The 20867-nt window shown below is 37.9% G+C and overlaps 24 non-coding genes across 24 annotated transcripts; all 24 read left to right on the forward strand.

Moving 5' to 3' along the window:
- Nucleotides 1–635: 635 nt before the first annotated feature.
- On the forward strand, nt 636–776 carry LOC128376012 (U4 spliceosomal RNA). Its single transcript, XR_008323169.1, has one exon. It is a non-coding gene; the product is annotated as a U4 spliceosomal RNA (small nuclear RNA).
- Nucleotides 777–1480: 704 nt separating this feature from the next.
- On the forward strand, nt 1481–1621 carry LOC128376112 (U4 spliceosomal RNA). The gene has a single exon (XR_008323262.1). It is a non-coding gene; the product is annotated as a U4 spliceosomal RNA (small nuclear RNA).
- Nucleotides 1622–2325: 704 nt separating this feature from the next.
- LOC128376013 (U4 spliceosomal RNA) lies at nt 2326–2466 on the forward strand. The gene has a single exon (XR_008323170.1). It is a non-coding gene; the product is annotated as a U4 spliceosomal RNA (small nuclear RNA).
- A 704-nt stretch (nt 2467–3170) lies between these two features.
- On the forward strand, nt 3171–3311 carry LOC128376065 (U4 spliceosomal RNA). Its single transcript, XR_008323218.1, has one exon. It is a non-coding gene; the product is annotated as a U4 spliceosomal RNA (small nuclear RNA).
- Nucleotides 3312–4015: 704 nt separating this feature from the next.
- On the forward strand, nt 4016–4156 carry LOC128376114 (U4 spliceosomal RNA). Its single transcript, XR_008323264.1, has one exon. It is a non-coding gene; the product is annotated as a U4 spliceosomal RNA (small nuclear RNA).
- Nucleotides 4157–4860: 704 nt separating this feature from the next.
- Nucleotides 4861–5001, forward strand: LOC128376014 (U4 spliceosomal RNA). The gene has a single exon (XR_008323171.1). It is a non-coding gene; the product is annotated as a U4 spliceosomal RNA (small nuclear RNA).
- A 704-nt stretch (nt 5002–5705) lies between these two features.
- Nucleotides 5706–5846, forward strand: LOC128376066 (U4 spliceosomal RNA). The gene has a single exon (XR_008323219.1). It is a non-coding gene; the product is annotated as a U4 spliceosomal RNA (small nuclear RNA).
- A 704-nt stretch (nt 5847–6550) lies between these two features.
- Nucleotides 6551–6691, forward strand: LOC128376115 (U4 spliceosomal RNA). Its single transcript, XR_008323265.1, has one exon. It is a non-coding gene; the product is annotated as a U4 spliceosomal RNA (small nuclear RNA).
- A 704-nt stretch (nt 6692–7395) lies between these two features.
- On the forward strand, nt 7396–7536 carry LOC128376116 (U4 spliceosomal RNA). Its single transcript, XR_008323266.1, has one exon. It is a non-coding gene; the product is annotated as a U4 spliceosomal RNA (small nuclear RNA).
- A 704-nt stretch (nt 7537–8240) lies between these two features.
- LOC128376016 (U4 spliceosomal RNA) lies at nt 8241–8381 on the forward strand. The gene has a single exon (XR_008323173.1). It is a non-coding gene; the product is annotated as a U4 spliceosomal RNA (small nuclear RNA).
- A 704-nt stretch (nt 8382–9085) lies between these two features.
- LOC128376017 (U4 spliceosomal RNA) lies at nt 9086–9226 on the forward strand. The gene has a single exon (XR_008323174.1). It is a non-coding gene; the product is annotated as a U4 spliceosomal RNA (small nuclear RNA).
- Nucleotides 9227–9930: 704 nt separating this feature from the next.
- On the forward strand, nt 9931–10071 carry LOC128376018 (U4 spliceosomal RNA). Its single transcript, XR_008323175.1, has one exon. It is a non-coding gene; the product is annotated as a U4 spliceosomal RNA (small nuclear RNA).
- Nucleotides 10072–10775: 704 nt separating this feature from the next.
- On the forward strand, nt 10776–10916 carry LOC128376019 (U4 spliceosomal RNA). The gene has a single exon (XR_008323176.1). It is a non-coding gene; the product is annotated as a U4 spliceosomal RNA (small nuclear RNA).
- Nucleotides 10917–11620: 704 nt separating this feature from the next.
- Nucleotides 11621–11761, forward strand: LOC128376117 (U4 spliceosomal RNA). The gene has a single exon (XR_008323267.1). It is a non-coding gene; the product is annotated as a U4 spliceosomal RNA (small nuclear RNA).
- Nucleotides 11762–12465: 704 nt separating this feature from the next.
- LOC128376020 (U4 spliceosomal RNA) lies at nt 12466–12606 on the forward strand. Its single transcript, XR_008323177.1, has one exon. It is a non-coding gene; the product is annotated as a U4 spliceosomal RNA (small nuclear RNA).
- Nucleotides 12607–13310: 704 nt separating this feature from the next.
- Nucleotides 13311–13451, forward strand: LOC128376021 (U4 spliceosomal RNA). The gene has a single exon (XR_008323178.1). It is a non-coding gene; the product is annotated as a U4 spliceosomal RNA (small nuclear RNA).
- A 704-nt stretch (nt 13452–14155) lies between these two features.
- Nucleotides 14156–14296, forward strand: LOC128376118 (U4 spliceosomal RNA). Its single transcript, XR_008323268.1, has one exon. It is a non-coding gene; the product is annotated as a U4 spliceosomal RNA (small nuclear RNA).
- Nucleotides 14297–15000: 704 nt separating this feature from the next.
- Nucleotides 15001–15141, forward strand: LOC128376106 (U4 spliceosomal RNA). The gene has a single exon (XR_008323256.1). It is a non-coding gene; the product is annotated as a U4 spliceosomal RNA (small nuclear RNA).
- Nucleotides 15142–15844: 703 nt separating this feature from the next.
- Nucleotides 15845–15985, forward strand: LOC128376022 (U4 spliceosomal RNA). Its single transcript, XR_008323179.1, has one exon. It is a non-coding gene; the product is annotated as a U4 spliceosomal RNA (small nuclear RNA).
- A 704-nt stretch (nt 15986–16689) lies between these two features.
- Nucleotides 16690–16830, forward strand: LOC128376107 (U4 spliceosomal RNA). The gene has a single exon (XR_008323257.1). It is a non-coding gene; the product is annotated as a U4 spliceosomal RNA (small nuclear RNA).
- Nucleotides 16831–17534: 704 nt separating this feature from the next.
- On the forward strand, nt 17535–17675 carry LOC128376024 (U4 spliceosomal RNA). Its single transcript, XR_008323180.1, has one exon. It is a non-coding gene; the product is annotated as a U4 spliceosomal RNA (small nuclear RNA).
- A 704-nt stretch (nt 17676–18379) lies between these two features.
- LOC128376025 (U4 spliceosomal RNA) lies at nt 18380–18520 on the forward strand. The gene has a single exon (XR_008323181.1). It is a non-coding gene; the product is annotated as a U4 spliceosomal RNA (small nuclear RNA).
- A 704-nt stretch (nt 18521–19224) lies between these two features.
- LOC128376026 (U4 spliceosomal RNA) lies at nt 19225–19365 on the forward strand. Its single transcript, XR_008323182.1, has one exon. It is a non-coding gene; the product is annotated as a U4 spliceosomal RNA (small nuclear RNA).
- Nucleotides 19366–20069: 704 nt separating this feature from the next.
- On the forward strand, nt 20070–20210 carry LOC128376119 (U4 spliceosomal RNA). Its single transcript, XR_008323269.1, has one exon. It is a non-coding gene; the product is annotated as a U4 spliceosomal RNA (small nuclear RNA).
- Nucleotides 20211–20867: the final 657 nt, after the last annotated feature.

Genomic DNA, 20867 nt, shown 5'->3' on the forward strand with positions numbered 1-20867 from the left:
TAAAAATTGCCTTTAAATGTTTTTCTGAAATAAGTACACTCCAAGTATAGCCAAACATGGTTATCTTGAGAGTAAGATCGGTAGGTTGTCTAATGTTTCTTAAATTTCCCTAGCATCCCATCTTTACAGTCGTGGAAAAAGCGGTCTTTGTAATCAATAAGCCAATGAGATGCGACATTCACTCGCTAATTTCTGAGAATTGCATCACGTTGGGCCACAGTCTTGGAAAACTAGATCGAACCAACCCAACCATGGTACTCCTGGGCATATTATCTCAAAATGAAGATTGTAGTACTCGCAAAAGTTTCTGAAATTTGCCAGCGACAATGATTTGTGAAACCGGGAAAAGGCAACATCTGCGATCTCTATATTTCTTTTGTGAAACGAGCATTTGACTTAAAAATACAAAACATGTCAATTGGGATAACATTATCTCAGGTATAAGGTTATCCAAAGTTTCTCAAATTTCTCCATTAGACTGGGATTGCACTTACATGGAAAAGGCGGGGTTTGTGATCTACTAGCCAATCAGGTGCATTCATCTAACACTGTACGGTCAGTACACTGTGAGAACTGCACCACGTATGTGGTGAGCATTAAACCACGTCCCTTTTAGACTCGTCACTAAACTAGATATCCTTTCGCAGAGGCAATTTCATAGTCTATGAAGTTCTACTGAGACGTGATTGTTGCTGGTTGAAAACTTAACCCAATACCCCGCCTGGATGACTTGAAATATAGTCAGCTGTGGCAATTTTTGTCAGTCTCTCAAGAGACTATAAATTCTGTTTAAATATTAATGTTTATTTTGGTTCTTGTGGTTTCATGAATCCATCCAGTATTTTTAAAAATTGCCTTTAAATGTTTTTCTGAAATAAGTACACTCCAAGTATAGCCAAACATGGTTATCTTGAGAGTAAGATCGGTAGGTTGTCTAATGTTTCTTAAATTTCCCTAGCATCCCATCTTTACAGTCGTGGAAAAAGCGGTCTTTGTAATCAATAAGCCAATGAGATGCGACATTCACTCGTTAATTTCTGAGAATTGCATCACGTTGGACCACAGTCTTGGAAAACTAGATCGAACCAACCCAACCATGGTACTCCTGGGCATATTATCTCAAAATGAAGATTGTAGTACTCGCAAAAGTTTCTGAAATTTGCCAGTGACAATGATTTGTGAAACCGGGAAAAGGCAACATCTGCGATCTCTATATTTCTTTTGTGAAACGAGCATTTGACTTAAAAATACAAAACATGTCAATTGGGATAACATTATCTCAGGTATAAGGTTATCCAAAGTTTCTCAAATTTCTCCATTAGACTGGGATTGCACTTACATGGAAAAGGCGGGGTTTGTGATCTACTAGCCAATCAGGTGCATTCATCTAACACTGTACGGTCAGTACACTGTGAGAACTGCACCACGTATGTGGTGAGCATTAAACCACGTCCCTTTTAGACTCGTCACTAAACTAGATATCCTTTCGCAGAGGCAATTTCATAGTCTATGAAGTTCTACTGAGACGTGATTATTGCTGGTTGAAAACTTAACCCAATACCCCGCCTGGATGACTTGAAATATAGTCAGCTGTGGCAATTTTTGTCAGTCTCTCAAGAGACTATACATTCTGTTTAAATATTAATGTTTATTTTGGTTCTTGTGCTTTCATGAATCCATCCAGTATTTTTAAAAATTGCCTTTAAATGTTTTTCTGAAATAAGTACACTCCAAGTATAGCCAAACATGGTTATCTTGAGAGTAAGATCGGTAGGTTGTCTAATGTTTCTTAAATTTCCCTAGCATCCCATCTTTACAGTCGTGGAAAAAGCGGTCTTTGTAATCAATAAGCCAATGAGATGCGACATTCACTCGTTAATTTCTGAGAATTGCATCACGTTGGACCACAGTCTTGGAAAACTAGATCGAACCAACCCAACCATGGTACTCCTGGGCATATTATCTCAAAATGAAGATTGTAGTACTCGCAAAAGTTTCTGAAATTTGCCAGTGACAATGATTTGTGAAACCGGGAAAAGGCAACATCTGCGATCTCTATATTTCTTTTGTGAAACGAGCATTTGACTTAAAAATACAAAACATGTCAATTGGGATAACATTATCTCAGGTATAAGGTTATCCAAAGTTTCTCAAATTTCTCCATTAGACTGGGATTGCACTTACATGGAAAAGGCGGGGTTTGTGATCTACTAGCCAATCAGGTGCATTCATCTAACACTGTACGGTCAGTACACTGTGAGAACTGCACCACGTATGTGGTGAGCATTAAACCACGTCCCTTTTAGACTCGTCACTAAACTAGATATCCTTTCGCAGAGGCAATTTCATAGTCTATGAAGTTCTACTGAGACGTGATTGTTGCTGGTTGAAAACTTAACCCAATACCCCGCCTGGATGACTTGAAATATAGTCAGCTGTGGCAATTTTTGTCAGTCTCTCAAGAGACTATAAATTCTGTTTAAATATTAATGTTTATTTTGGTTCTTGTGCTTTCATGAATCCATCCAGTATTTTTAAAAATTGCCTTTAAATGTTTTTCTGAAATAAGTACACTCCAAGTATAGCCAAACATGGTTATCTTGAGAGTAAGATCGGTAGGTTGTCTAATGTTTCTTAAATTTCCCTAGCATCCCATCTTTACAGTCGTGGAAAAAGCGGTCTTTGTAATCAATAAGCCAATGAGATGCGACATTCACTCGTTAATTTCTGAGAATTGCATCACGTTGGACCACAGTCTTGGAAAACTAGATCGAACCAACCCAACCATGGTACTCCTGGGCATATTATCTCAAAATGAAGATTGTAGTACTCGCAAAAGTTTCTGAAATTTGCCAGTGACAATGATTTGTGAAACCGGGAAAAGGCAACATCTGCGATCTCTATATTTCTTTTGTGAAACGAGCATTTGACTTAAAAATACAAAACATGTCAATTGGGTTAACATTATCTCAGGTATAAGGTTATCCAAAGTTTCTCAAATTTCTCCATTAGACTGGGATTGCACTTACATGGAAAAGGCGGGGTTTGTGATCTACTAGCCAATCAGGTGCATTCATCTAACACTGTACGGTCAGTACACTGTGAGAACTGCACCACGTATGTGGTGAGCATTAAACCACGTCCCTTTTAGACTCGTCACTAAACTAGATATCCTTTCGCAGAGGCAATTTCATAGTCTATGAAGTTCTACTGAGACGTGATCATTGCTGGTTGAAAACTTAACCCAATACCCCGCCTGGATGACTTGAAATATAGTCAGCTGTGGCAATTTTTGTCAGTCTCTCAAGCGACTATAAATTCTGTTTAAATATTAATGTTTATTTTGGTTCTTGTGCTTTCATGAATCCATCCAGTATTTTTAAAAATTGCCTTTAAATGTTTTTCTGAAATAAGTACACTCCAAGTATAGCCAAACATGGTTATCTTGAGAGTAAGATCGGTAGGTTGTCTAATGTTTCTTAAATTTCCCTAGCATCCCATCTTTACAGTCGTGGAAAAAGCGGTCTTTGTAATCAATAAGCCAATGAGATGCGACATTCACTCGTTAATTTCTGAGAATTGCATCACGTTGGACCACAGTCTTGGAAAACTAGATCGAACCAACCCAACCATGGTACTCCTGGGCATATTATCTCAAAATGAAGATTGTAGTACTCGCAAAAGTTTCTGAAATTTGCCAGTGACAATGATTTGTGAAACCGGGAAAAGGCAACATCTGCGATCTCTATATTTCTTTTGTGAAACGAGCATTTGACTTAAAAATACAAAACATGTCAATTGGGATAACATTATCTCAGGTATAAGGTTATCCAAAGTTTCTCAAATTTCTCCATTAGACTGGGATTGCACTTACATGGAAAAGGCGGGGTTTGTGATCTACTAGCCAATCAGGTGCATTCATCTAACACTGTACGGTCAGTACACTGTGAGAACTGCACCACGTATGTGGTGAGCATTAAACCACGTCCCTTTTAGACTCGTCACTAAACTAGATATCCTTTCGCAGAGGCAATTTCATAGTCTATGAAGTTCTACTGAGACGTGATTATTGCTGGTTGAAAACTTAACCCAATACCCCGCCTGGATGACTTGAAATATAGTCAGCTGTGGCAATTTTTGTCAGTCTCTCAAGAGACTATACATTCTGTTTAAATATTAATGTTTATTTTGGTTCTTGTGCTTTCATGAATCCATCCAGTATTTTTAAAAATTGCCTTTAAATGTTTTTCTGAAATAAGTACACTCCAAGTATAGCCAAACATGGTTATCTTGAGAGTAAGATCGGTAGGTTGTCTAATGTTTCTTAAATTTCCCTAGCATCCCATCTTTACAGTCGTGGAAAAAGCGGTCTTTGTAATCAATAAGCCAATGAGATGCGACATTCACTCGTTAATTTCTGAGAATTGCATCACGTTGGACCACAGTCTTGGAAAACTAGATCGAACCAACCCAACCATGGTACTCCTGGGCATATTATCTCAAAATGAAGATTGTAGTACTCGCAAAAGTTTCTGAAATTTGCCAGTGACAATGATTTGTGAAACCGGGAAAAGGCAACATCTGCGATCTCTATATTTCTTTTGTGAAACGAGCATTTGACTTAAAAATACAAAACATGTCAATTGGGATAACATTATCTCAGGTATAAGGTTATCCAAAGTTTCTCAAATTTCTCCATTAGACTGGGATTGCACTTACATGGAAAAGGCGGGGTTTGTGATCTACTAGCCAATCAGGTGCATTCATCTAACACTGTACGGTCAGTACACTGTGAGAACTGCACCACGTATGTGGTGAGCATTAAACCACGTCCCTTTTAGACTCGTCACTAAACTAGATATCCTTTCGCAGAGGCAATTTCATAGTCTATGAAGTTCTACTGAGACGTGATTGTTGCTGGTTGAAAACTTAACCCAATACCCCGCCTGGATGACTTGAAATATAGTCAGCTGTGGCAATTTTTGTCAGTCTCTCAAGAGACTATAAATTCTGTTTAAATATTAATGTTTATTTTGGTTCTTGTGCTTTCATGAATCCATCCAGTATTTTTAAAAATTGCCTTTAAATGTTTTTCTGAAATAAGTACACTCCAAGTATAGCCAAACATGGTTATCTTGAGAGTAAGATCGGTAGGTTGTCTAATGTTTCTTAAATTTCCCTAGCATCCCATCTTTACAGTCGTGGAAAAAGCGGTCTTTGTAATCAATAAGCCAATGAGATGCGACATTCACTCGTTAATTTCTGAGAATTGCATCACGTTGGACCACAGTCTTGGAAAACTAGATCGAACCAACCCAACCATGGTACTCCTGGGCATATTATCTCAAAATGAAGATTGTAGTACTCGCAAAAGTTTCTGAAATTTGCCAGTGACAATGATTTGTGAAACCGGGAAAAGGCAACATCTGCGATCTCTATATTTCTTTTGTGAAACGAGCATTTGACTTAAAAATACAAAACATGTCAATTGGGTTAACATTATCTCAGGTATAAGGTTATCCAAAGTTTCTCAAATTTCTCCATTAGACTGGGATTGCACTTACATGGAAAAGGCGGGGTTTGTGATCTACTAGCCAATCAGGTGCATTCATCTAACACTGTACGGTCAGTACACTGTGAGAACTGCACCACGTATGTGGTGAGCATTAAACCACGTCCCTTTTAGACTCGTCACTAAACTAGATATCCTTTCGCAGAGGCAATTTCATAGTCTATGAAGTTCTACTGAGACGTGATCATTGCTGGTTGAAAACTTAACCCAATACCCCGCCTGGATGACTTGAAATATAGTCAGCTGTGGCAATTTTTGTCAGTCTCTCAAGCGACTATAAATTCTGTTTAAATATTAATGTTTATTTTGGTTCTTGTGCTTTCATGAATCCATCCAGTATTTTTAAAAATTGCCTTTAAATGTTTTTCTGAAATAAGTACACTCCAAGTATAGCCAAACATGGTTATCTTGAGAGTAAGATCGGTAGGTTGTCTAATGTTTCTTAAATTTCCCTAGCATCCCATCTTTACAGTCGTGGAAAAAGCGGTCTTTGTAATCAATAAGCCAATGAGATGCGACATTCACTCGTTAATTTCTGAGAATTGCATCACGTTGGACCACAGTCTTGGAAAACTAGATCGAACCAACCCAACCATGGTACTCCTGGGCATATTATCTCAAAATGAAGATTGTAGTACTCGCAAAAGTTTCTGAAATTTGCCAGTGACAATGATTTGTGAAACCGGGAAAAGGCAACATCTGCGATCTCTATATTTCTTTTGTGAAACGAGCATTTGACTTAAAAATACAAAACATGTCAATTGGGATAACATTATCTCAGGTATAAGGTTATCCAAAGTTTCTCAAATTTCTCCATTAGACTGGGATTGCACTTACATGGAAAAGGCAGGGTTTGTGATCTACTAGCCAATCAGGTGCATTCATCTAACACTGTACGGTCAGTACACTGTGAGAACTGCACCACGTATGTGGTGAGCATTAAACCACGTCCCTTTTTAACTCGTCACTAAACTAGATATCCTTTCGCAGAGGCAATTTCATAGTCTATGAAGTTCTACTGAGACGTGATTATTGCTGGTTGAAAACTTAACCCAATACCCCGCCTGGATGACTTGAAATATAGTCAGCTGTGGCAATTTTTGTCAGTCTCTCAAGAGACTATACATTCTGTTTAAATATTAATGTTTATTTTGGTTCTTGTGCTTTCATGAATCCATCCAGTATTTTTAAAAATTGCCTTTAAATGTTTTTCTGAAATAAGTACACTCCAAGTATAGCCAAACATGGTTATCTTGAGAGTAAGATCGGTAGGTTGTCTAATGTTTCTTAAATTTCCCTAGCATCCCATCTTTACAGTCGTGGAAAAAGCGGTCTTTGTAATCAATAAGCCAATGAGATGCGACATTCACTCGCTAATTTCTGAGAATTGCATCACGTTGGGCCACAGTCTTGGAAAACTAGATCGAACCAACCCAACCATGGTACTCCTGGGCATATTATCTCAAAATGAAGATTGTAGTACTCGCAAAAGTTTCTGAAATTTGCCAGTGACAATGATTTGTGAAACCGGGAAAAGGCAACATCTGCGATCTCTATATTTCTTTTGTGAAACGAGCATTTGACTTAAAAATACAAAACATGTCAATTGGGATAACAGTATCTCAGGTATAAGGTTATCCAAAGTTTCTCAAATTTCTCCATTAGACTGGGATTGTACTTACATGGAAAAGGCGGGGTTTGTGATCTACTAGCCAATCAGGTGCATTCATCTAACACTGTACGGTCAGTACACTGTGAGAACTGCACCACGTATGTGGTGAGCATTAAACCACGTCCCTTTTAGACTCGTCACTAAACTAGATATCCTTTCGCAGAGGCAATTTCATAGTCTATGAAGTTCTACTGAGACGTGATTATTGCTGGTTGAAAACTTAACCCAATACCCCGCCTGGATGACTTGAAATATAGTCAGCTGTGGCAATTTTTGTCAGTCTCTCAAGAGACTATAAATTCTGTTTAAATATTAATGTTTATTTTGGTTCTTGTGCTTTCATGAATTCATCCAGTATTTTTAAAAATTGCCTTTAAATGTTTTTCTGAAATAAGTACACTCCAAGTATAGCCAAACATGGTTATCTTGAGAGTAAGATCGGTAGGTTGTCTAATGTTTCTTAAATTTCCCTAGCATCCCATCTTTACAGTCGTGGAAAAAGCGGTCTTTGTAATCAATAAGCCAATGAGATGCGACATTCACTCGTTAATTTCTGAGAATTGCATCACGTTGGACCACAGTCTTGGAAAACTAGATCGAACCAACCCAACCATGGTACTCCTGGGCATATTATCTCAAAATGAAGATTGTAGTACTCGCAAAAGTTTCTGAAATTTGCCAGTGACAATGATTTGTGAAACCGGGAAAAGGCAACATCTGCGATCTCTATATTTCTTTTGTGAAACGAGCATTTGACTTAAAAATACAAAACATGTCAATTGGGATAACATTATCTCAGGTATAAGGTTATCCAAAGTTTCTCAAATTTCTCCATTAGACTGGGATTGCACTTACATGGAAAAGGCGGGGTTTGTGATCTACTAGCCAATCAGGTGCATTCATCTAACACTGTACGTTCAGTACACTGTGAGAACTGCACCACGTATGTAGTGAGCATTAAACCACGTCCCTTTTTAACTCGTCACTAAACTAGATATCCTTTCGCAGAGGCAATTTCATAGTCTATGAAGTTCTACTGAGACGTGATTGTTGCTGGTTGAAAACTTAACCCAATACCCCGCCTGGATGACTTGAAATATAGTCAGCTGTGGCAATTTTTGTCAGTCTCTCAAGAGACTATACATTCTGTTTAAATATTAATGTTTATTTTGGTTCTTGTGCTTTCATGAATTCATCCAGTATTTTTAAAAATTGCCTTTAAATGTTTTTCTGAAATAAGTACACTCCAAGTATAGCCAAACATGGTTATCTTGAGAGTAAGATCGGTAGGTTGTCTAATGTTTCTTAAATTTCCCTAGCATCCCATCTTTACAGTCGTGGAAAAAGCGGTCTTTGTAATCAATAAGCCAATGAGATGCGACATTCACTCGTTAATTTCTGAGAATTGCATCACGTTGGACCACAGTCTTGGAAAACTAGATCGAACCAACCCAACCATGGTACTCCTGGGCATATTATCTCAAAATGAAGATTGCAGTACTCGCAAAAGTTTCTGAAATTTGCCAGTGACAATGATTTGTGAAACCGGGAAAAGGCAACATCTGCGATCTCTATATTTCTTTTGTGAAACGAGCATTTGACTTAAAAATACAAAACATGTCAATTGGGATAACATTATCTCAGGTATAAGGTTATCCAAAGTTTCTCAAATTTCTCCATTAGACTGGGATTGCACTTACATGGAAAAGGCGGGGTTTGTGATCTACTAGCCAATCAGGTGCATTCATCTAACACTGTACGTTCAGTACACTGTGAGAACTGCACCACGTATGTAGTGAGCATTAAACCACGTCCCTTTTTAACTCGTCACTAAACTAGATATCCTTTCGCAGAGGCAATTTCATAGTCTATGAAGTTCTACTGAGACGTGATTGTTGCTGGTTGAAAACTTAACCCAATACCCCGCCTGGATGACTTGAAATATAGTCAGCTGTGGCAATTTTTGTCAGTCTCTCAAGAGACTATACATTCTGTTTAAATATTAATGTTTATTTTGGTTCTTGTGCTTTCATGAATCCATCCAGTATTTTTAAAAATTGCCTTTAAATGTTTTTCTGAAATAAGTACACTCCAAGTATAGCCAAACATGGTTATCTTGAGAGTAAGATCGGTAGGTTGTCTAATGTTTCTTAAATTTCCCTAGCATCCCATCTTTACAGTCGTGGAAAAAGCGGTCTTTGTAATCAATAAGCCAATGAGATGCGACATTCACTCGCTAATTTCTGAGAATTGCATCACGTTGGGCCACAGTCTTGGAAAACTAGATCGAACCAACCCAACCATGGTACTCCTGGGCATATTATCTCAAAATGAAGATTGTAGTACTCGCAAAAGTTTCTGAAATTTGCCAGCGACAATGATTTGTGAAACCGGGAAAAGGCAACATCTGCGATCTCTATATTTCTTTTGTGAAACGAGCATTTGACTTAAAAATACAAAACATGTCAATTGGGATAACATTATCTCAGGTATAAGGTTATCCAAAGTTTCTCAAATTTCTCCATTAGACTGGGATTGCACTTACATGGAAAAGGCGGGGTTTGTGATCTACTAGCCAATCAGGTGCATTCATCTAACACTGTACGGTCAGTACACTGTGAGAACTGCACCACGTATGTGGTGAGCATTAAACCACGTCCCTTTTAGACTCGTCACTAAACTAGATATCCTTTCGCAGAGGCAATTTCATAGTCTATGAAGTTCTACTGAGACGTGATTGTTGCTGGTTGAAAACTTAACCCAATACCCCGCCTGGATGACTTGAAATATAGTCAGCTGTGGCAATTTTTGTCAGTCTCTCAAGAGACTATAAATTCTGTTTAAATATTAATGTTTATTTTGGTTCTTGTGCTTTCATGAATCCATCCAGTATTTTTAAAAATTGCCTTTAAATGTTTTTCTGAAATAAGTACACTCCAAGTATAGCCAAACATGGTTATCTTGAGAGTAAGATCGGTAGGTTGTCTAATGTTTCTTAAATTTCCCTAGCATCCCATCTTTACAGTCGTGGAAAAAGCGGTCTTTGTAATCAATAAGCCAATGAGATGCGACATTCACTCGTTAATTTCTGAGAATTGCATCACGTTGGACCACAGTCTTGGAAAACTAGATCGAACCAACCCAACCATGGTACTCCTGGGCATATTATCTCAAAATGAAGATTGTAGTACTCGCAAAAGTTTCTGAAATTTGCCAGTGACAATGATTTGTGAAACCGGGAAAAGGCAACATCTGCGATCTCTATATTTCTTTTGTGAAACGAGCATTTGACTTAAAAATACAAAACATGTCAATTGGGATAACATTATCTCAGGTATAAGGTTATCCAAAGTTTCTCAAATTTCTCCATTAGACTGGGATTGCACTTACATGGAAAAGGCGGGGTTTGTGATCTACTAGCCAATCAGGTGCATTCATCTAACACTGAACGGTCAGTACACTGTGAGAACTGCACCACGTATGTGGTGAGCATTAAACCACGTCCCTTTTAGACTCGTCACTAAACTAGATATCCTTTCGCAGAGGCAATTTCATAGTCTATGAAGTTCTACTGAGACGTGATTGTTGCTGGTTGAAAACTTAACCCAATACCCCGCCTGGATGACTTGAAATATAGTCAGCTGTGGCAATTTTTGTCAGTCTCTCAAGAGACTATAAATTCTGTTTAAATATTAATGTTTATTTTGGTTCTTGTGCTTTCATGAATCCATCCAGTATTTTTAAAAATTGCCTTTAAATGTTTTTCTGAAATAAGTACACTCCAAGTATAGCCAAACATGGTTATCTTGAGAGTAAGATCGGTAGGTTGTCTAATGTTTCTTAAATTTCCCTAGCATCCCATCTTTACAGTCGTGGAAAAAGCGGTCTTTGTAATCAATAAGCCAATGAGATGCGACATTCACTCGCTAATTTCTGAGAATTGCATCACGTTGGGCCACAGTCTTGGAAAACTAGATCGAACCAACCCAACCATGGTACTCCTGGGCATATTATCTCAAAATGAAGATTGTAGTACTCGCAAAAGTTTCTGAAATTTGCCAGTGACAATGATTTGTGAAACCGGGAAAAGGCAACATCTGCGATCTCTATATTTCTTTTGTGAAACGAGCATTTGACTTAAAAATACAAAACATGTCAATTGGGATAACAGTATCTCAGGTATAAGGTTATCCAAAGTTTCTCAAATTTCTCCATTAGACTGGGATTGTACTTACATGGAAAAGGCGGGGTTTGTGATCTACTAGCCAATCAGGTGCATTCATCTAACACTGTACGGTCAGTACACTGTGAGAACTGCACCACGTATGTGGTGAGCATTAAACCACGTCCCTTTTAGACTCGTCACTAAACTAGATATCCTTTCGCAGAGGCAATTTCATAGTCTATGAAGTTCTACTGAGACGTGATTATTGCTGGTTGAAAACTTAACCCAATACCCCGCCTGGATGACTTGAAATATAGTCAGCTGTGGCAATTTTTGTCAGTCTCTCAAGAGACTATAAATTCTGTTTAAATATTAATGTTTATTTTGGTTCTTGTGCTTTCATGAATTCATCCAGTATTTTTAAAAATTGCCTTTAAATGTTTTTCTGAAATAAGTACACTCCAAGTATAGCCAAACATGGTTATCTTGAGAGTAAGATCGGTAGGTTGTCTAATGTTTCTTAAATTTCCCTAGCATCCCATCTTTACAGTCGTGGAAAAAGCGGTCTTTGTAATCAATAAGCCAATGAGATGCGACATTCACTCGTTAATTTCTGAGAATTGCATCACGTTGGACCACAGTCTTGGAAAACTAGATCGAACCAACCCAACCATGGTACTCCTGGGCATATTATCTCAAAATGAAGATTGTAGTACTCGCAAAAGTTTCTGAAATTTGCCAGTGACAATGATTTGTGAAACCGGGAAAAGGCAACATCTGCGATCTCTATATTTCTTTTGTGAAACGAGCATTTGACTTAAAAATACAAAACATGTCAATTGGGATAACATTATCTCAGGTATAAGGTTATCCAAAGTTTCTCAAATTTCTCCATTAGACTGGGATTGCACTTACATGGAAAAGGCGGGGTTTGTGATCTACTAGCCAATCAGGTGCATTCATCTAACACTGTACGTTCAGTACACTGTGAGAACTGCACCACGTATGTAGTGAGCATTAAACCACGTCCCTTTTTAACTCGTCACTAAACTAGATATCCTTTCGCAGAGGCAATTTCATAGTCTATGAAGTTCTACTGAGACGTGATTGTTGCTGGTTGAAAACTTAACCCAATACCCCGCCTGGATGACTTGAAATATAGTCAGCTGTGGCAATTTTTGTCAGTCTCTCAAGAGACTATACATTCTGTTTAAATATTAATGTTTATTTTGGTTCTTGTGCTTTCATGAATCCATCCAGTATTTTTAAAAATTGCCTTTAAATGTTTTTCTGAAATAAGTACACTCCAAGTATAGCCAAACATGGTTATCTTGAGAGTAAGATCGGTAGGTTGTCTAATGTTTCTTAAATTTCCCTAGCATCCCATCTTTACAGTCGTGGAAAAAGCGGTCTTTGTAATCAATAAGCCAATGAGATGCGACATTCACTCGTTAATTTCTGAGAATTGCATCACGTTGGACCACAGTCTTGGAAAACTAGATCGAACCAACCCAACCATGGTACTCCTGGGCATATTATCTCAAAATGAAGATTGCAGTACTCGCAAAAGTTTCTGAAATTTGCCAGTGACAATGATTTGTGAAACCGGGAAAAGGCAACATCTGCGATCTCTATATTTCTTTTGTGAAACGAGCATTTGACTTAAAAATACAAAACATGTCAATTGGGATAACATTATCTCAGGTATAAGGTTATCCAAAGTTTCTCAAATTTCTCCATTAGACTGGGATTGCACTTACATGGAAAAGGCGGGGTTTGTGATCTACTAGCCAATCAGGTGCATTCATCTAACACTGTACGTTCAGTACACTGTGAGAACTGCACCACGTATGTAGTGAGCATTAAACCACGTCCCTTTTTAACTCGTCACTAAACTAGATATCCTTTCGCAGAGGCAATTTCATAGTCTATGAAGTTCTACTGAGACGTGATTGTTGCTGGTTGAAAACTTAACCCAATACCCCGCCTGGATGACTTGAAATATAGTCAGCTGTGGCAATTTTTGTCAGTCTCTCAAGAGACTATACATTCTGTTTAAATATTAATGTTTATTTTGGTTCTTGTGCTTTCATGAATCCATCCAGTATTTTTAAAAATTGCCTTTAAATGTTTTTCTGAAATAAGTACACTCCAAGTATAGCCAAACATGGTTATCTTGAGAGTAAGATCGGTAGGTTGTCTAATGTTTCTTAAATTTCCCTAGCATCCCATCTTTACAGTCGTGGAAAAAGCGGTCTTTGTAATCAATAAGCCAATGAGATGCGACATTCACTCGTTAATTTCTGAGAATTGCATCACGTTGGACCACAGTCTTGGAAAACTAGATCGAACCAACCCAACCATGGTACTCCTGGGCATATTATCTCAAAATGAAGATTGTAGTACTCGCAAAAGTTTCTGAAATTTGCCAGTGACAATGATTTGTGAAACCGGGAAAAGGCAACATCTGCGATCTCTATATTTCTTTTGTGAAACGAGCATTTGACTTAAAAATACAAAACATGTCAATTGGGATAACATTATCTCAGGTATAAGGTTATCCAAAGTTTCTCAAATTTCTCCATTAGACTGGGATTGCACTTACATGGAAAAGGCGGGGTTTGTGATCTACTAGCCAATCAGGTGCATTCATCTAACACTGAACGGTCAGTACACTGTGAGAACTGCACCACGTATGTGGTGAGCATTAAACCACGTCCCTTTTAGACTCGTCACTAAACTAGATATCCTTTCGCAGAGGCAATTTCATAGTCTATGAAGTTCTACTGAGACGTGATTATTGCTGGTTGAAAACTTAACCCAATACCCCGCCTGGATGACTTGAAATATAGTCAGCTGTGGCAATTTTTGTCAGTCTCTCAAGAGACTATAAATTCTGTTTAAATATTAATGTTTATTTTGGTTCTTGTGCTTTCATGAATCCATCCAGTATTTTTAAAAATTGCCTTTAAATGTTTTTCTGAAATAAGTACACTCCAAGTATAGCCAAACATGGTTATCTTGAGAGTAAGATCGGTAGGTTGTCTAATGTTTCTTAAATTTCCCTAGCATCCCATCTTTACAGTCGTGGAAAAAGCGGTCTTTGTAATCAATAAGCCAATGAGATGCGACATTCACTCGTTAATTTCTGAGAATTGCATCACGTTGGACCACAGTCTTGGAAAACTAGATCGAACCAACCCAACCATGGTACTCCTGGGCATATTATCTCAAAATGAAGATTGTAGTACTCGCAAAAGTTTCTGAAATTTGCCAGTGACAATGATTTGTGAAACCGGGAAAAGGCAACATCTGCGATCTCTATATTTCTTTTGTGAAACGAGCATTTGACTTAAAAATACAAAACATGTCAATTGGGATAACATTATCTCAGGTATAAGGTTATCCAAAGTTTCTCAAATTTCTCCATTAGACTGGGATTGCACTTACATGGAAAAGGCGGGGTTTGTGATCTACTAGCCAATCAGGTGCATTCATCTAACACTGTACGGTCAGTACACTGTGAGAACTGCACCACGTATGTGGTGAGCATTAAACCACGTCCCTTTTAGACTCGTCACTAAACTAGATATCCTTTCGCAGAGGCAATTTCATAGTCTATGAAGTTTTACTGAGACGTGATTATTGCTGGTTGAAAACTTAACCCAATACCCCGCCTGGATGACTTGAAATATAGTCAGCTGTGGCAATTTTTGTCAGTCTCTCAAGAGACTATAAATTCTGTTTAAATATTAATGTTTATTTTGGTTCTTGTGCTTTCATGAATCCATCCAGTATTTTTAAAAATTGCCTTTAAATGTTTTTCTGAAATAAGTACACTCCAAGTATAGCCAAACATGGTTATCTTGAGAGTAAGATCGGTAGGTTGTCTAATGTTTCTTAAATTTCCCTAGCATCCCATCTTTACAGTCGTGGAAAAAGCGGTCTTTGTAATCAATAAGCCAATGAGATGCGACATTCACTCGTTAATTTCTGAGAATTGCATCACGTTGGACCACAGTCTTGGAAAACTAGATCGAACCAACCCAACCATGGTACTCCTGGGCATATTATCTCAAAATGAAGATTGTAGTACTCGCAAAAGTTTCTGAAATTTGCCAGTGACAATGATTTGTGAAACCGGGAAAAGGCAACATCTGCGATCTCTATATTTCTTTTGTGAAACGAGCATTTGACTTAAAAATACAAACATGTCAATTGGGATAACATTATCTCAGGTATAAGGTTATCCAAAGTTTCTCAAATTTCTCCATTAGACTGGGATTGCACTTACATGGAAAAGGCGGGGTTTGTGATCTACTAGCCAATCAGGTGCATTCATCTAACACTGTACGTTCAGTACACTGTGAGAACTGCACCACGTATGTAGTGAGCATTAAACCACGTCCCTTTTTAACTCGTCACTAAACTAGATATCCTTTCGCAGAGGCAATTTCATAGTCTATGAAGTTCTACTGAGACGTGATTGTTGCTGGTTGAAAACTTAACCCAATACCCCGCCTGGATGACTTGAAATATAGTCAGCTGTGGCAATTTTTGTCAGTCTCTCAAGAGACTATACATTCTGTTTAAATATTAATGTTTATTTTGGTTCTTGTGCTTTCATGAATCCATCCAGTATTTTTAAAAATTGCCTTTAAATGTTTTTCTGAAATAAGTACACTCCAAGTATAGCCAAACATGGTTATCTTGAGAGTAAGATCGGTAGGTTGTCTAATGTTTCTTAAATTTCCCTAGCATCCCATCTTTACAGTCGTGGAAAAAGCGGTCTTTGTAATCAATAAGCCAATGAGATGCGACATTCACTCGTTAATTTCTGAGAATTGCATCACGTTGGACCACAGTCTTGGAAAACTAGATCGAACCAACCCAACCATGGTACTCCTGGGCATATTATCTCAAAATGAAGATTGTAGTACTCGCAAAAGTTTCTGAAATTTGCCAGTGACAATGATTTGTGAAACCGGGAAAAGGCAACATCTGCGATCTCTATATTTCTTTTGTGAAACGAGCATTTGACTTAAAAATACAAAACATGTCAATTGGGATAACATTATCTCAGGTATAAGGTTATCCAAAGTTTCTCAAATTTCTCCATTAGACTGGGATTGCACTTACATGGAAAAGGCGGGGTTTGTGATCTACTAGCCAATCAGGTGCATTCATCTAACACTGTACGTTCAGTACACTGTGAGAACTGCACCACGTATGTAGTCAGCATTAAACCACGTCCCTTTTAGACTCGTCACTAAACTAAATATCCTTTCGCAGAGGCAATTTCATAGTCTATGAAGTTTTACTGAGACGTGATTATTGCTGGTTGAAAACTTAACCCAATACCCCGCCTGGATGACTTGAAATATAGTCAGCTGTGGCAATTTTTGTCAGTCTCTCAAGAGACTATAAATTCTGTTTAAATATTAATGTTTATTTTGGTTCTTGTGCTTTCATGAATCCATCCAGTATTTTTAAAAATTGCCTTTAAATGTTTTTCTGAAATAAGTACACTCCAAGTATAGCCAAACATGGTTATCTTGAGAGTAAGATCGGTAGGTTGTCTAATGTTTCTTAAATTTCCCTAGCATCCCATCTTTACAGTCGTGGAAAAAGCGGTCTTTGTAATCAATAAGCCAATGAGATGCGACATTCACTCGTTAATTTCTGAGAATTGCATCACGTTGGACCACAGTCTTGGAAAACTAGATCGAACCAACCCAACCATGGTACTCCTGGGCATATTATCTCAAAATGAAGATTGTAGTACTCGCAAAAGTTTCTGAAATTTGCCAGTGACAATGATTTGTGAAACCGGGAAAAGGCAACATCTGCGATCTCTATATTTCTTTTGTGAAACGAGCATTTGACTTAAAAATACAAAACATGTCAATTGGGATAACATTATCTCAGGTATAAGGTTATCCAAAGTTTCTCAAATTTCTCCATTAGACTGGGATTGCACTTACATGGAAAAGGCGGGGTTTGTGATCTACTAGCCAATCAGGTGCATTCATCTAACACTGTACGTTCAGTACACTGTGAGAACTGCACCACGTATGTAGTGAGCATTAAACCACGTCCCTTTTTAACTCGTCACTAAACTAGATATCCTTTCGCAGAGGCAATTTCATAGTCTATGAAGTTCTACTGAGACGTGATTGTTGCTGGTTGAAAACTTAACCCAATACCCCGCCTGGATGACTTGAAATATAGTCAGCTGTGGCAATTTTTGTCAGTCTCTCAAGAGACTATACATTCTGTTTAAATATTAATGTTTATTTTGGTTCTTGTGCTTTCATGAATCCATCCAGTATTTTTAAAAATTGCCTTTAAATGTTTTTCTGAAATAAGTACACTCCAAGTATAGCCAAACATGGTTATCTTGAGAGTAAGATCGGTAGGTTGTCTAATGTTTCTTAAATTTCCCTAGCATCCCATCTTTACAGTCGTGGAAAAAGCGGTCTTTGTAATCAATAAGCCAATGAGATGCGACATTCACTCGTTAATTTCTGAGAATTGCATCACGTTGGACCACAGTCTTGGAAAACTAGATCGAACCAACCCAACCATGGTACTCCTGGGCATATTATCTCAAAATGAAGATTGTAGTACTCGCAAAAGTTTCTGAAATTTGCCAGTGACAATGATTTGTGAAACCGGGAAAAGGCAACATCTGCGATCTCTATATTTCTTTTGTGAAACGAGCATTTGACTTAAAAATACAAAACATGTCAATTGGGATAACATTATCTCAGGTATAAGGTTATCCAAAGTTTCTCAAATTTCTCCATTAGACTGGGATTGCACTTACATGGAAAAGGCGGGGTTTGTGATCTACTAGCCAATCAGGTGCATTCATCTAACACTGTACGTTCAGTACACTGTGAGAACTGCACCACGTATGTAGTGAGCATTAAACCACGTCCCTTTTTAACTCGTCACTAAACTAGATATCCTTTCGCAGAGGCAATTTCATAGTCTATGAAGTTCTACTGAGACGTGATTGTTGCTGGTTGAAAACTTAACCCAATACCCCGCCTGGATGACTTGAAATATAGTCAGCTGTGGCAATTTTTGTCAGTCTCTCAAGAGACTATACATTCTGTTTGAATATTAATGTTTATTTTGGTTCTTGTGCTTTCATGAATCCATCCAGTATTTTTAAAAATTGCCTTTAAATGTTTTTCTGAAATAAGTACACTCCAAGTATAGCCAAACATGGTTATCTTGAGAGTAAGATCGGTAGGTTGTCTAATGTTTCTTAAATTTCCCTAGCATCCCATCTTTACAGTCGTGGAAAAAGCGGTCTTTGTAATCAATAAGCCAATGAGATGCGACATTCACTCGCTAATTTCTGAGAATTGCATCACGTTGGGCCACAGTCTTGGAAAACTAGATCGAACCAACCCAACCATGGTACTCCTGGGCATATTATCTCAAAATGAAGATTGTAGTACTCGCAAAAGTTTCTGAAATTTGCCAGCGACAATGATTTGTGAAACCGGGAAAAGGCAACATCTGCGATCTCTATATTTCTTTTGTGAAACGAGCATTTGACTTAAAAATACAAAACATGTCAATTGGGATAACATTATCTCAGGTATAAGGTTATCCAAAGTTTCTCAAATTTCTCCATTAGACTGGGATTGCACTTACATGGAAAAGGCGGGGTTTGTGATCTACTAGCCAATCAGGTGCATTCATCTAACACTGTACGGTCAGTACACTGTGAGAACTGCACCACGTATGTGGTGAGCATTAAACCACGTCCCTTTTAGACTCGTCACTAAACTAGATATCCTTTCGCAGAGGCAATTTCATAGTCTATGAAGTTCTACTGAGACGTGATTGTTGCTGGTTGAAAACTTAACCCAATACCCCGCCTGGATGACTTGAAATATAGTCAGCTGTGGCAATTTTTGTCAGTCTCTCAAGAGACTATAAATTCTGTTTAAATATTAATGTTTATTTTGGTTCTTGTGCTTTCATGAATCCATCCAGTATTTTTAAAAATTGCCTTTAAATGTTTTTCTGAAATAAGTACACTCCAAGTATAGCCAAACATGGTTATCTTGAGAGTAAGATCGGTAGGTTGTCTAATGTTTCTTAAATTTCCCTAGCATCCCATCTTTACAGTCGTGGAAAAAGCGGTCTTTGTAATCAATAAGCCAATGAGATGCGACATTCACTCGTTAATTTCTGAGAATTGCATCACATTGGACCACAGTCTTGGAAAACTAGATCGAACCAACCCAACCATGGTACTCCTGGGCATATTATCTCAAAATGAAGATTGTAGTACTCGCAAAAGTTTCTGAAAATTGCCAGTGACAATGATTTGTGAAACCGGGAAAAGGCAACATCTGCGATCTCTATATTTCTTTTGTGAAACGAGCATTTGACTTAAAAATACAAAACATGTCAATTGGGATAACATTATCTCAGGTATAAGGTTATCCAAAGTTTCTCAAATTTCTCCATTAGACTGGGATTGCACTTACATGGAAAAGGCGGGGTTTGTGATCTACTAGCCAATCAGGTGCATTCATCTAACACTGTACGGTCAGTACACTGTGAGAACTGCACCACGTATGTGGTGAGCATTAAACCACGTCCCTTTTAGACTCGTCACTAAACTAGATATCCTTTCGCAGAGGCAATTTCATAGTCTATGAAGTTCTACTGAGACGTGATTATTGCTGGTTGAAAACTTAACCCAATACCCCGCCTGGATGACTTGAAATATAGTCAGCTGTGGCAATTTTTGTCAGTCTCTCAAGAGACTATAAATTCTGTTTAAATATTAATGTTTATTTTGGTTCTTGTGGTTTCATGAATCCATCCAGTATTTTTAAAAATTGCCTTTAAATGTTTTTCTGAAATAAGTACACTCCAAGTATAGCCAAACATGGTTATCTTGAGAGTAAGATCGGTAGGTTGTCTAATGTTTCTTAAATTTCCCTAGCATCCCATCTTTACAGTCGTGGAAAAAGCGGTCTTTGTAATCAATAAGCCAATGAGATGCGACATTCACTCGTTAATTTCTGAGAATTGCATCACGTTGGACCACAGTCTTGGAAAACTAGATCGAACCAACCCAACCATGGTACTCCTGGGCATATTATCTCAAAATGAAGATTGTAGTACTCGCAAAAGTTTCTGAAATTTGCCAGTGACAATGATTTGTGAAACCGGGAAAAGGCAACATCTGCGATCTCTATATTTCTTTTGTGAAACGAGCATTTGACTTAAAAATACAAAACATGTCAATTGGGATAACATTATCTCAGGTATAAGGTTATCCAAAGTTTCTCAAATTTCTCCATTAGACTGGGATTGCACTTACATGGAAAAGGCGGGGTTTGTGATCTACTAGCCAATCAGGTGCATTCATCTAACACTGTACGTTCAGTACACTGTGAGAACTGCACCACGTATGT

This window comes from Scomber japonicus, chromosome 16 (assembly GCF_027409825.1).
Source record: "Scomber japonicus isolate fScoJap1 chromosome 16, fScoJap1.pri, whole genome shotgun sequence".
NCBI lineage: Eukaryota > Metazoa > Chordata > Actinopteri > Scombriformes > Scombridae > Scomber > Scomber japonicus.